Source organism: Xenia sp. Carnegie-2017, unplaced genomic scaffold, assembly GCF_021976095.1.
Source record: "Xenia sp. Carnegie-2017 unplaced genomic scaffold, XeniaSp_v1 HiC_scaffold_23, whole genome shotgun sequence".
Classification (NCBI taxonomy): Eukaryota; Metazoa; Cnidaria; class Anthozoa; order Malacalcyonacea; family Xeniidae; genus Xenia; species Xenia sp. Carnegie-2017.
In genome coordinates, this window is record NW_025813486.1 from 17,584,247 (window position 1) to 17,598,166 (window position 13,920).

Below are 13,920 nucleotides of genomic sequence, written 5' to 3' on the forward strand. Positions count from 1 at the left end.
ATAGAATTGTAACATACCATGTGTTAGAATCAATTCGCATCATGTCATTTTCAATGATATTCCCAGCATTTTCATCGTCTTCCGTATTATTATTCCTTTCAATTCTTAGTGGTTCAAGATCATATGGATTTCATTTTTTCATTTAGCAGAGGTACAATTCCTTCAAACTGTAGTTTCTTTAAAGCTCCTTCAGTTTGAAAAAAATTCTTCTCAAAGGGAATTTCCCATTAAAAGTGCAGTAACGTAGCAAATTCATTAATTTAGTGTGGATGGTGGCATATATTCATTAATGCATGTATTAATAAATAAACGTGCCGTTGTGTTTATGCCCTCCCCCAATTACAAAGTTTGCTGTCCATTTTCGAAAAGGATAGTTATGTCTATATAAACGGAGGTTGTTCTAAAGCAAGATCAGAAGAGCAAGCTTTTCTTTAATTAAGTGTAAGATTTCAAAATAAGCAGTACATTGTGCAAATTAGCTCATATTAGTTAATCTGGTTATGGCGATTGTTATCACAAATTTCAGATTTAAAACAAAGCAAACTGCTTTTGTGATAGTGAAAATGTAAAACTCTTTTGTGGTACGACCCAGACCCACCTATAGACAACTTCAGCTCTTAGAAAATGTAGTGCATCGGTGAGCTTAAGAGCTAAATTCACTCGTGCTTAATACCCGTGGAGACAAGGCACTATGCCACAGGTGTAATATTTCCCCGCAAGTGATCTTAATACGTCTCACAAAACTTTTTTATAGATGCAAAACGTTTGATTGGCAGAAAGATAAATAAGACGTAAGTTCAGTCAGTCAGTGCTCTAACCAACTGAGCTATGAAGTCACACAGTGGTGAGCAGATGCACCGGCACCGCAGAGGTCATGGGTTCGAATCCCGTTGAGTCACCTGAATTTTTTAGGTTCATGAGACAATTGCTTAAATTGTCCAGCAAAGTGCGAAGATCATATCTTCATTTAATTTCAAACACCGCACTGCATAAAACATTCTTTCATAGTGGCTTAGTGTAATTACATGTTTGTAATTGTAGATCGTCCAGGTTAGTACAGTCATGAGAAGGACTGTTTTCGTTGTTGTTGACTGACTTTTCAAAAGTAGCCGTATTTGTTATCTGGTTCTTAAGGCATTGCATTGTGTGTACAGGAAATATGTGGGTGTCAATTGTGTATTTTAATTGTGAATTAGTGTGAAGTGAAATGTTTTTAGTTGTGATGTGTAGTGTGGGTGTACCTTAAAGGAAGGACAACTACAAATTTAGATTCTCACTTAACGTTTATGATAAGTGTACAAAATTTTCAAATTATTGAACGGGCACCCGAAACCTGGAAAGTTTTAAATGGTTTGAACATTTACGAAATGACGGAAATGTGCAAGTCATTTGTGTGTAATGAAAGACAACAAAAAGATTTGGTAGGATTTTTGTAATGTTTGCTCGAAAAAGCAGAAAAAGCGATTGAAAAAAAGTTACGTGAAGCAATTTTTTTGCTATTCAAAGTTTCTTGCGTTTTGACATGACGAATAAGGAACAACCCCAACTCTTAAACGCTTCCAAAGCCTCTGCGTAGTGTTAAGTTTGTATGCTCTCTCAATGAGTGTGCGTATAAGTCTGGTTTTGTATGACAGTGGTGTACGACTAAAATAGTTCATCAGAAGTCTATGTGATATGTAGACGTTGTACAGGTCTCATTGGAATTTATAAGTTAAAAGTCAAGAAACGGCAATTAATGTTGTTGTTCATATTCAGTTTCAAATGAAAATCAGATGTCTGCTTGCTGGGTGTTGATATAATTATAAAATTTCATGATCTCAGTTTCATTGGTAAAAACAAAAAAAAGTTAACCATTGTTATAGCTATTACGTGTTTGTAAATGTAGATCGTCCAGGTTGGTATAATCCTCCTGAGAAGGACTGTTTTTGTTGTTTTTGACTGACGTTTCGACAACCTTAGCGGTAGTCATCTTCAGAGTCAAAAACATAACGACACTCTCGGGCTTACAAACATGTAGCAGAACTCCCGGGCTCAAACCATTTACTTTATAATAACAATTACACGTTGAAAGTGACGACACTAAGGTCATGAAATTTTATAAGTACATCAACACACAGCATGCAAACATTAGACTTTTGTTTGAGACTAGACATCAAGATCAACTGTACTAGAAACTAAGATACATTATATATTAGTTTAATCCACCGTTTCATAAATAGAAAGCACATGTAGTATTTTTGTATGTCACGTGGTAAAAATAAAAACATTGCGTACATTGGAATAACTCTATCATATATTCTTGTTCGGCGTTGACTGTTTTTGTTTGAAACTTTTGTACCAATTTACACTAATTACTACGCCATTTGCCGTCACAAAGCTAACGCAGTGATTTTCATGTAACGTCAAAATCATTTACTAAGAGTCACTACAAACTACTCATATGTTTTACGGAATCAATATTATTTATAACCGATTTGAAAATTATAGCTGTCTTTTTAGCACATGAATTTATCTACACGCACACACATCGATCCAACGCAAACATTTCTAGAGCACTTTGGCGGTGAGAAATGACGAAAGTATACTCAATCACTATTTTCATTCTTTTTTATCATGTTTGATTAGTGAGAATCGTTGTTACTAACACAAAAAACATCACGTTTTAGCGATCCTTTTGGACTACTGATTCAGTATTCACATTTTCTACCGTCGATTTTTATTGACTATAGAAGCTACATATATTACTAACCAAACCATGCACTGTTATTTATAAAACATTTAAAAACATATTTGCATCAAAAAACTGCTAAAAAAACATATTAATGGTCAAAATTTTTCAAGTCAAAACGGTCAATGCCGTATAAGGATATATGATAAAGCCGTTACAAAGTACGCAATGCAAACAGTTTGTACTACGTGACAAGCCAAAAATCACACGTGATTCGTATTGGTGAAGTGGTGGAACGCCTGCAATTGGCCCGCTGGTCTAGTGGTATGATTCTCGCTTAGGGTGCGAGAGGTTCCGGGTTCAATTCCCGGGTGGGCCCGTTGATGTCATAAAACAATTACATACGTTGACTATGACGAAACTAGTTCATGAAATTTTATAATTACTTCAACACAAGCCGGACATTAAGATCCACCTCCCCTTTTTCTTTACATTTTACTAACAAAATCCTATGACTCCTGTACATCGTCTACATATCACAAACCAGCATACGGATGGTCAACACTCAAACCTCCATAAAATGATGATTATACAATATGCTTCTTCAATTTTTTTTCGAGTCCCGCTCAATTTTATTGGACAAAATATTTCGAAACTTTGCGAAAATATTTTTTCAGTACAGACCTCATTGATGTTATCGCAAAAAGCAAGATTACCCAGAAATTATCTTGCGCAATATGGTCAAGTTGATACAAAACAAGTAGTAAGGTACATGGAAAGTAAATTTAACAGATTATGAACTTCGTTTTGGGAAAATAAATGGTGACGTTGGTCTTGTTGCCTGAGGTGATGCCAATTGGGCATAACCTTTTGATGAAAGGCAAAATATATATGTCTTCTCTTTTTGTCTCTCTGGGACACATCTCAAAGAAAGCCATTAAACAACCAAGAGTTTAGTTGCATTTCTTTCATGTGAGGCAGAGGAGATAAGCTTAGCAGCAACAGCGCAAGAAATATTTTACATAATGCAACTTCTAACAATTTTGAGTGGAAGATTATATAATTCACTCACAATTGACTTGCGTTGGTCGTTGTCGACGTATCAGGAGTTTGCAATGAAACAAAAGATACGTCTTTGTTTTCGCTATCAAAAACAGTTGCGTGAGATGCAAGGTCGTCGAGGAAAGTAAAAGAATCTTTAAGTTGAGGTCATCTGGTATGAGTTGTGTTAATGGGGAACTAAGTTACTTAATTACTTTAAATATCAGTATCAATGTATTTATGTAGACCGCTGTCTAGTAATATGATTCTCGCATAGGTTGCGAGAGGTCTTAGTTGGTTTATTTTTCGGGTGGGCCCGTTGATGACATATAATAATAACAACGTCATTAGCCCATAATTACGACGATATGTTTTGTGTTTTTACTTATTAAAGAAACTAAAGAGGCCATGAAATTTTATAATTACATCAACACACAGCACGCAAGCATTAGATTTTCATTCGAAACTTAAAACAAGATCAACTGCATATATTTGACATTTTACAACCAAAATCCCATGACACGTGTACAACGCCTACATATCACAAACCAACATACACAGACTTATGATGAACTATTTTAGTTTTACACCACTTTCATACAAAGCCAGACTTATACGCACACTAATCAACACAGCATACAAACTTAACAATACAAACAATGGCTTTCCACGAGACATAAAAAAACACATCATATCCATTCTTTTACGATACTCCTTCCCACTAAGCTTTATTTACAGAACCGTGAAACAATATCTCGACAACAAAAATAACAATAAACTCAAACAGGACGCTAAAACACCTGATAAGACGACCACCATCAACGCAAACGAGAATTCAAAAATAACAACTCAGGTCTTTAAACTACCATACATCGGACATTACTCACGCCACACACAACGCAGACTTACGAACATTATGAAACGTTTCTGTACAGATATTGACACTGGACTAATTTTCACATCATTTAAAATCAAAAATTTCTTCTCATTTAAAGATTCCTGATTAATTAAATCCAAAGGTACTATATGAATTCAATTGCGTGTGATGTTATTTATCAATGTATGTTGATTTGTATTATGCAGACTTTGTAGAGGTGTCATGCGATTTTGGATGTAAAATGTCAAATATATGCAGTTGATCTTGTTGTTCAGTTTCGAATGAAAATCTAGTTTTTAAGTCCTGTTTGTTAATGTAATTATAAAATATCATAGCCTCGCTAATAATACAAAAATATCGTCAACGTGTTTGCGGTAAAATTGAGCTTTAGTCCGTTGTAACTGTTTATCGAGTTTCGTTCATGTCACAAACCCATGAATATGTTAGCAAAGAGGGGGCTAAGGAAAATCCATCGCAACACCATTTATCTGGTCATAAAATTTCCCATTAAACATAAAATGCGTCTGTGTTTTTGTTATGAAAAACAGTTGTGTGAGGTCCGTCATGTTTATAGTGAGCCTGGGGTTGTGAGTGAATATTGGGTCAATTGATAGGTTGATGGTTTCAGTCAATGTTATGTTAGTGAATAAGCTTTCAATGTCGTGGGAGAAGAAAAATTTGTGACAAGAGGTGTTTGAGTTGAAAGATGCGAAGTCGTCGAGGAAAGTGGAAGAATCTTTAGTAGAGTCGTAAAATATTTACTTGGTGCAATGAAAGCATGTGGCCCGCTGGTCTAGTGGTATGATTCTCGCTTCGGGTGCGAGAGATCCCGGGTGGGCTCAACAATGTCATTAAGCAATTACAACAACACTAATCTACTATCGATCGCATATAACTATGGGTGCTATTTTTTGTGTTCCTACTAACGAAACTGAGGCCATGAAATTTTATAATTACATCAACACACAGCACGCAAACATTAGATCTTCAATCGAAACTGAACAACTTGATCAACTGCCTATATTTGACATTTTACAAAGTCCCATGACACCTGTACAACACATACATATCACAAACCAATATACACACTTTCATACAAAGCCAGACTTATAAACACCTTCATTAACAGAGCATAAAACTTAACAACGCGACCAATGGCTTTCAACGAGACATAAAAAACAGCACATCCATTATTTTACGAAACTTCTCCCCACTACAATTTATTAACAGAACCATAAAACGATATCTTGACAGCAAAAATATTAATAACCTCAAAATGAACATGATTCGACGACCACGACCAACGCAAACGAAAATTAAAAAAACACTCAATACATTAAGTTACTATACATCGAACTATACAAATACTACAACACTATACAAATACCGGACAACAATATACAAATACCGGACAACTATATACTAGTGTCTTTTAATGTGAAATCACTGTTCACCAGTTTTCCACTTAATCTGGCACTTACTTGTACAAAAACCCTCATTACAAACACCACGGACGTACTGCCATTACTGACAGAAGACATTATGGAGCTACTGGAGCTCTGCCTCACCTCGACTTACTTCCAGTTCATAGGTACTCACTACAAACAATTGCATGGGAAAGCAATGGGCTCACCCTTTTCTGTTGTAGTTGCTGAAATTGTAATGCAATATATAGAGGAACGGGGTGCTCACGACTTACAAACATGCACTACTTTTTTGGTTCCGCTACGTAGATGACATTTACAAACATGTAACGATACTCCCGGGTTCAAACCATTTACTTTGTTGTTGTAATTGTTTCGTTCATGTCATGACCTAATAAAAATGTTATCAAGTATGGGTGCTAAGAAGAATTCATCCCAACATCTTCCATCTGGTTATAAAATTTCCCATTAAACGAAAAATACGTCTGTGCTGTTGGTATGAAAAAGAGTTGCGTGAGGTCCGTCTTGTTTATAGGGAGCCTAGGGTTGTGAGTGAATATTGTATCAATTACTAGATTGATGGTTTCTGTCAGTGGTATGTTTGTGAATAGGTATTCAATAGGAAATGAAGAGTTTGTGACAAGAGTTGGATGAGTTAAAACATGCGAATTCGTCAAAAAAAGGGGAAAGAATCTATAGTGGAGTAGACATCTGGTATGAGTGATGTTAGTAGCGAACTAAGAGATTATTTATTATATAATATGGAAGCGTCATTTCCTGCTAAATGGCACTCTTTCATTGGTTCAGAAATATTTTTCCGGTCCAAAACGAGTAATTTTACAGTTAAATGCAATCAAACTTTGTAATTCAAACAGCAAAACGCAAAATAAACAAAACAAAACAACATTTGCAACTATGTTTCGAAGGGAAAACTTTTGGAAACAGTTCAATTATACCGGCAATACAATTTAAAGCGTCTTATTTTTATGAACTAAAACTAGAAAAGTGAAAGCCAGCCGGCAAATAAAAGCAAGGACTAGAAAGAAAGCAATCTTTGTTTCAGGTCAAATAATGCCATATTATAAACCTTATAAAACCTTGCTTCCCCGGTCTTTACTGAAACATCGGACCTAAAAAACTGTACAAAAAAACTTTGGTTGCATGTTTCTCCGTTAAGACCTCAAGCTTAATGTGAAGAGCACGAAAACACGCATGTGGCCCGCTGGTCTAGTGGTATGATTTTCGCTTAGGGTGCGAGAGATCCCGGGTTCAATTCCCGGGCGGGCCCGATGATACGTAGAACCATAACAACGACACTAACCCACTATTTTACCGTAGATACCTTGAAGATCTTTTTTGTGTCTTTACTAACGAAACCGTACACTTCGCACTACACTTAATTAGCAGAAACCTAAACCATGTCTCGCCAACAAATATAATAATAATCTCAAACTGCAATTAAAACTCCTGATACGACGACCACGACCGATGAAAACGAAAATTCCAAAATATCAACTCAACTGCTATACATCGGACATTACTCACGATACACACAGGGTGGACTTACGAACATTGTGAAACGCTTCCGTACAGATAATTTTCACATCACTTAAAATCAAAAACTTCTTCTCATTGAAAAACCCAATCACTGATTCAATTAAATCCATGGTGGTACACGAGTTCAACTGAGCGTCATGCAATTCCCTATAACTTGGCGAAACTTCGAGCCATTAATCCACCAGAATTAGAAAACAAACCACAACAGACAAAAACTCTCATACATTCGAGAACACGCTTGGAAAATAATAGTAAACATCATGTGTAGCTGCTCTAAAATAAAGATTATTCTAAGGGTTCAAAGGGTTCTGAAGCTGTAGATGACTGTGACGATGATGTTTGTAACCACCAAAACGCAGTTATGAATTGTTTTGTATCAAGAAGATCGAACACTTAAATTGCTAATCCTTAAGATTGGTCAAAACTCAAACCTCCAAAAAATGATGATTATACACTATGCTTCGTCAGTTTTTTCAAATCACACTCAATTTTATTAGACAAAATGTTTCGAGACTATGTGAAAACAATTTTTGTGTTTAAACCTCTAGACCCGACACTTATGTTATGAGATAAGCAATATTTCACTGAAGTTATATTTTTTAACATGCTTAACTAGGTACAGAGCATTTATTAAGGTAGATGGAAGGTAAATTTAAGAGATCGTGAATTCTGTTTTGAACTTGAGCTGTTTTGTATCAAGAAGATCAAACACTTAAATTGCTGCTAATCATTAAGATTGGTCAACACTCAAACCTCCAAAAAATGATGATTATACTTTATGCTTCTTTAGTTTTATCAAATCCCACTCAATTTTATTGAACTATTCTAATAAGTTTTTTTTAAACACAAAAAGACATCATGACCCGTGACTACTGAGAGAATAATGGCTGAAAGGCAAGGAGTAGGTATTAACTTGAGCAATATGTACTACATGGATGGAAAGGTTAAAATCATTCCGAACGATCAATGGAACAGAAAATGCCAAGTTAAAAACGCTTTGTTGCTTTCATCAAATCTCAGCGTACTCGTGACACTGCATGCTAAAAGCCAAGTAGCCATGTATCAACCAGCGACAATTTTCTTAGTAGCCCCATCCATATTTTCCGTTCTTTGTTTGTTGCATTATTTTTTTAATATATTCGAGGGTAATTATGTTAATTTTAAAAGCTGCTTTGTTTCATTTTCATTTTATACAAATGAAAATGAAAGGGCTTAATTTAGCCATTGACAGCTCCGTTAAAAAATTGTTCCAAGTAATTTTTATTTCTAACAGCGCGTGTAGAAATTTGCCTTTGTTTCAGTGCAAGAAAATTAAGTCTTAATTACTGTAAGAATAAATGGCTAGAAGTCATGCATATGGTCCTCTGGTCTAGTAGTATGATTCTCGCTTAGTTTGCGAGAGATCTCGAGTTGTTAAATTCCGGGGCCGTTGATCCCATGACAACTGTATAGCGTCTACATATCACAAAACAACATACGCAGGACTTCTGATGTTCTAGTTTTATACCACTTTCATACAAAACTGGATTTCATGCACACTCATTGACACAGCATACAAACTAAATAATACAAACAATGGCTTTCCTCCCATGTTTGAAAACGAGAATCTTTTTACTAACACAACAAACACATCACGTTTTAGCCATCCTTTAGGACTACTTATTCAGTATTCACATTTTTTTCCGTTCTGATTTCTAGTTTTACAGGAATTCTGATGTTCTAGTTTTACACCACTTTCATACAAAACTGGTTTTCGTGCACACTCATTGACACAGCATACAAACTTAACAATACAAACAATGGCTTTCCACGAGACATAAAAAAACACATCATATCCATTCTTTTACGATACTCCTTCCCACTAAACTTTATTTACAGAACTGTAAAACAATATCTCGACAGCAAAAATAACAATAACCTCAAACTGGACACTAAAACTCCTGATACGACGATCACCACCAACGCAAACGAGAATTCCAAAATAACAACTCGAGTTTTTAAACTAGCCTACATCGGACATTACTAACGACACACACAACACAGACTTACGAACATTATGAAGCGTTTCTGTACAGATATTGACATTGGACTAATTTTCACATCGTTTAAAATAAAAAATTTCTTCTTATTTGAAGATCCGATCCCTTACTCTATTAAATCCAAAGGTGGTATATGAATTCAATTGCATGTGATGTAATTCATCAATCTATGTTGGTTTGTAATACGCAGACGTTGTACAGGTGTCATAGGATTTTGGATGTAAAATGTCAAATATAGGCAGTTGATCTTGTTGTTCAGTTTCGAATGAAAATCTAATGTTTGAGTCCTGTTTGTTGATGGCCTCGGTAAAAATACAAAAAATATCGTCAACGTTTTTGCGGTAAAATAGTGGTTTAGTTCTGTTGTAAGCAGAGGAAAATGTTAGTACAGGAAAATGTTAGCAAATAGGGGGGGGGGCTAGGGAGAACCCATCTCAACACCGTCTGTCTGGTCATAAATTTTCCAATCAAACAAAATATGCGTCTGTGCTTTCGTTATGAAAAACAGTCGTGTGAGGTCCGTCATGTTTATAGTGAGCCTGGGGTTGTGAGTGAATATTGGGTCAATTGGTAGATTGATAGTTTCTGTCAGTGTTATGTTAGTGAATAGGCTTTCAATGTCGTAGGAGATGAAAAATTTGTGACAAGAGGTGGTTGAGTTGAAAGATGCGAAGTTGTCGAGGAAAGTGGAAGAATTTTTAGTGGAGGAGTGGTCATCTGGTATGAGTGGTGTTAGTAGGGAACTAAGATATTTACTTTATTTGCGTAAGCATAAGGCCCGCTGGTCTAGTGGTATGATTCTCGCTTCGGGTGCGAGAGATCCCGGGTTCAATTCTCGGTGGGCTCAAGGAGGCCATTAAACAATCACAGATACCATGACGCTATTTTTTGTGTTCTTACTAGCGAAACTGAGGCCATGAAGATTTATAATTACATTAACCCACAGCACGCAAACATTCGATTTTTATTTGACACTGAACAACAAGATCAACTGCATATATTTGACATTTTACAACCAAAATCTCATGAAACTTGTACAACGCCTACATATCACAAACCAACATACACAGGCTTCTGAGGAAACTATTTTAGTTTTCCACCACTTTCATACAAAGCCAGATTTATACACACATTCATTAACAGACCATACAAACTTAACAATACGAACAATGGCCTTCAACGAGATGTAAAAAACAGCATATCCATTGTTTTACGAAACTCCTTCCCACTGCAATTATTAACAGAACCATAAAATGATATCTTGACTGCAAAAATAGCAATAACCTCAAAATAGGCACTATTCGACAACCACGCAAACGAAAATTCCGAAATAAAAACTCAATACTATAAACTACTATACATCGATTATTACTCACGACAAAACGGGGCAGACTCACGAACTTTATGAAACGCTTCTGTACAGATGACATTTGACTAATTTTCAAATCATTGAAAATCAAAAACTTCTTCTCATTCAAAGACTTGATCCCAGATTAATTTAAATATATGGTGCTATATGAATCATAACTTGTAACATCCAAGTCTGTTGTACAATTTATTTGTGGACTGTCTTGGTTCACAGACTCTGACTCAGTACACTGCTCAGGAGCAGCGATTTCAGCTGCAAAAATGGCCTTATCCTCATGCTCAAAGCGTTTTTTAGTACTCCCTTCACACAGAAATTTTCGTCTTTTATTGTGGGAATATTTGATTTGCTTCTATCTTTCGGCGGTAATCGTTTACTGGTTTCTTTTGATTGGTATCTTTTTAGATACAAAGTTGGATTGGGAAAGCCTTCGAATCGATAACCAGCAAGGAAATTATTAGAAAAAACCCTTGTATTAGTAGTGACTTTGCAGTTTTTCCTGTTGATCAGCTTTTGCTAAGCACTCTTGTCTTTCGTTTTTTGGAGAAAAAAGCGAAACGTGATAGGAAACGATATATTTTTCAGGAAATCTCCTATCGTTATCACAGCCATAAACAGCACAGTGATCCCCTTTTCCCATTATAATTTAAATATAAACTTTTAACGAAAAGATATCTTTATAAAGATACAAAATGTTTGACCCTGGCGATCCCAGAATGCATTGCAAAAACCGCGCAAATTTAAGAGAGACTGGCTCCCGGCAAATACCTAATTACCGGAACCTTACAAACGACTTATTCACAATACAAACAAATGATCACCTAAAAACATTACACTTCACACTAATCCACAATGACAATACACAATTGACTCACACACATTTCCTGTACACACAATACAATGACGTAAGAACCAGATAACAAATACGGCTAACCTGACGTTTACTTCTCATTTGACTCTGAAGATGACTACAGCTAAGGTTGTCGAAACGTCAGTCCACAACAACAAAAACAGTTCTTCTCAGGACTATACCAACCTGGGTGATCTACATTTACGAGCATGTAATGATACTCCCGGGTTCAAACCATTTACTTTGTCGTTGTAATTATTTAGCCAGTTTCGTTCATGTCATGAGCTAATAAAAATGCTATCAAGTATGGGTGCTAATAAGAATTCATCCCAACATTTTCCATCTGGTTATAAAATTCCCATTAAACAAAAAATATGTCTGTGCTGTTGCTATGAAAAAGAGTTGCGAGAGGTCCGTCTTGTTTATAGGGAGACTGGGGTTGTAAGTGAATATTGTATCAATTATTAGAATGATGGCTTCAGTCAGTTGTGTGTTAGTGAATAGATATTCAATAGGAAATGAAGAGTTTGTGACAAGAGTTGGATGAGTTAAAAGATGCAAATTCTTCAAAGAAAGGGGAAAGAATCTATAGTAGAATAGACATCTGGTATGAGTGATGTTAGTAGGGAACTAAGATACTTAAATAGATTATATATTATATAATATGGAAGCGTCACTTCCTGCTAAATGGGACGCTTTCATTAGTTTAGAAACATTTTTGCCGGTCCATTATTTTCCCGTAATCGACCACGGTCCAAAACGGGTAATTTTACAGTTAAATGCCCTCAAACTTCGTATTGTATACAGCAAAACGCAAAATCAACAAAACAAATCACCATTTGCAACAGTGTTTCGAAGGAAAAACTTTTGGAAAACAGTTTAACTATACAGGCGATACAATTTGAAAAGACTTATTTTGATGGACTAAAACTAGAAAAGTGAAAGGCAATCGGCAAAAAACAGCAAGGACGAAAAAGAAAACAAGCTTTGTTTCATGTTAAATAATGCCATATTATAAACCTTTAATACCTTGCTTTCTCGGTCTTTACTGAAAAATATCGGACCAAAAAAACTGTACAAAAAAACTTTGGTTCCTCTGTTAAGACCTCGAACGTGGTAGTTAAGAGCTTGGCACTAAAGCATGCACGTGGCCCGCTTGTCTAGTGGTATGATTTTCGCTTAGGGTGCGAGAGGTCCCGAGCCCAATTCCCGGGCGGGCCCGATACGTAAAACCATAACAACGGCACTAACCCACTATTTTACGTAGATACCTTGAAGATGTTTTTTGTGTCTTTACTAATGAAACCGTACATATCCCACTACACTTTGTTAGCAGAACCGTAAAACAATATCTCGACAATAAAAATAACAATAACCTCAAACTGGAATTAAAGTCCTGATACGACGACCACGACCGATGAAAACGAAAATTCCAAAATAACAACTCAACTGCAATACATCGGACATTACTCACGGCACACACAGGACGGACTTACGAACATTATGAAAAGCTTCCGTACAGATAATTTTCACATCACTTAAAATCAAATACTTCTTCTAATTCAAAGACTCTATCCCCGATTCAATTAAATATATGGTGGTACACGAGTTCAACTGCGCGTGATGTAAGTCCCTACATATTGGCGAAACTTCGAGCCATTTATCCACCAGAATTAGAGAACATACCACAACAGACAAAAAACTCTCATACATTAGAGAACAGGCTTACAAAATAATAGTAATCATCACATGCAGCTGCTGCAAAATAAGGATTATTGTATAGAATTTCAAAGGGTTATGAAACTCTAGATGACTGTGACGATTATGTTTGCAACCACCAAAACACTGTTATGAATTGTTTTGTATCAAGAGGATGGAACACTCAAATTGCCAATCATTAAGATTGGTCAACACTCAAACCTCCAAAAAATGATAATTATACATTATGTTTCTTTAGTTTTTTTCAAATCCAACCCAATTTCATTAGACAAAATGTTTCGAGATTTTGTGAAAATAATTTTTGTATTTAGACCTCTAGACTCGACATTAATTTTATGAGATAAGCAAGATTTTACCGAAATTATATTGTTGAACATGT

At 35.7% G+C, this 13,920-nt stretch overlaps 2 non-coding genes across 2 annotated transcripts; both read left to right on the forward strand.

Moving 5' to 3' along the window:
- Nucleotides 1-2,975: 2,975 nt before the first annotated feature.
- On the forward strand, nt 2,976-3,047 carry Trnap-agg. Its single transcript has one exon. It is a non-coding gene; the product is annotated as a tRNA-Pro (tRNA).
- A 4,179-nt stretch (nt 3,048-7,226) lies between these two features.
- Nucleotides 7,227-7,298, forward strand: Trnap-agg. Its single transcript has one exon. It is a non-coding gene; the product is annotated as a tRNA-Pro (tRNA).
- The last annotated feature ends 6,622 nt before the right edge of the window (nt 7,299-13,920 follow it).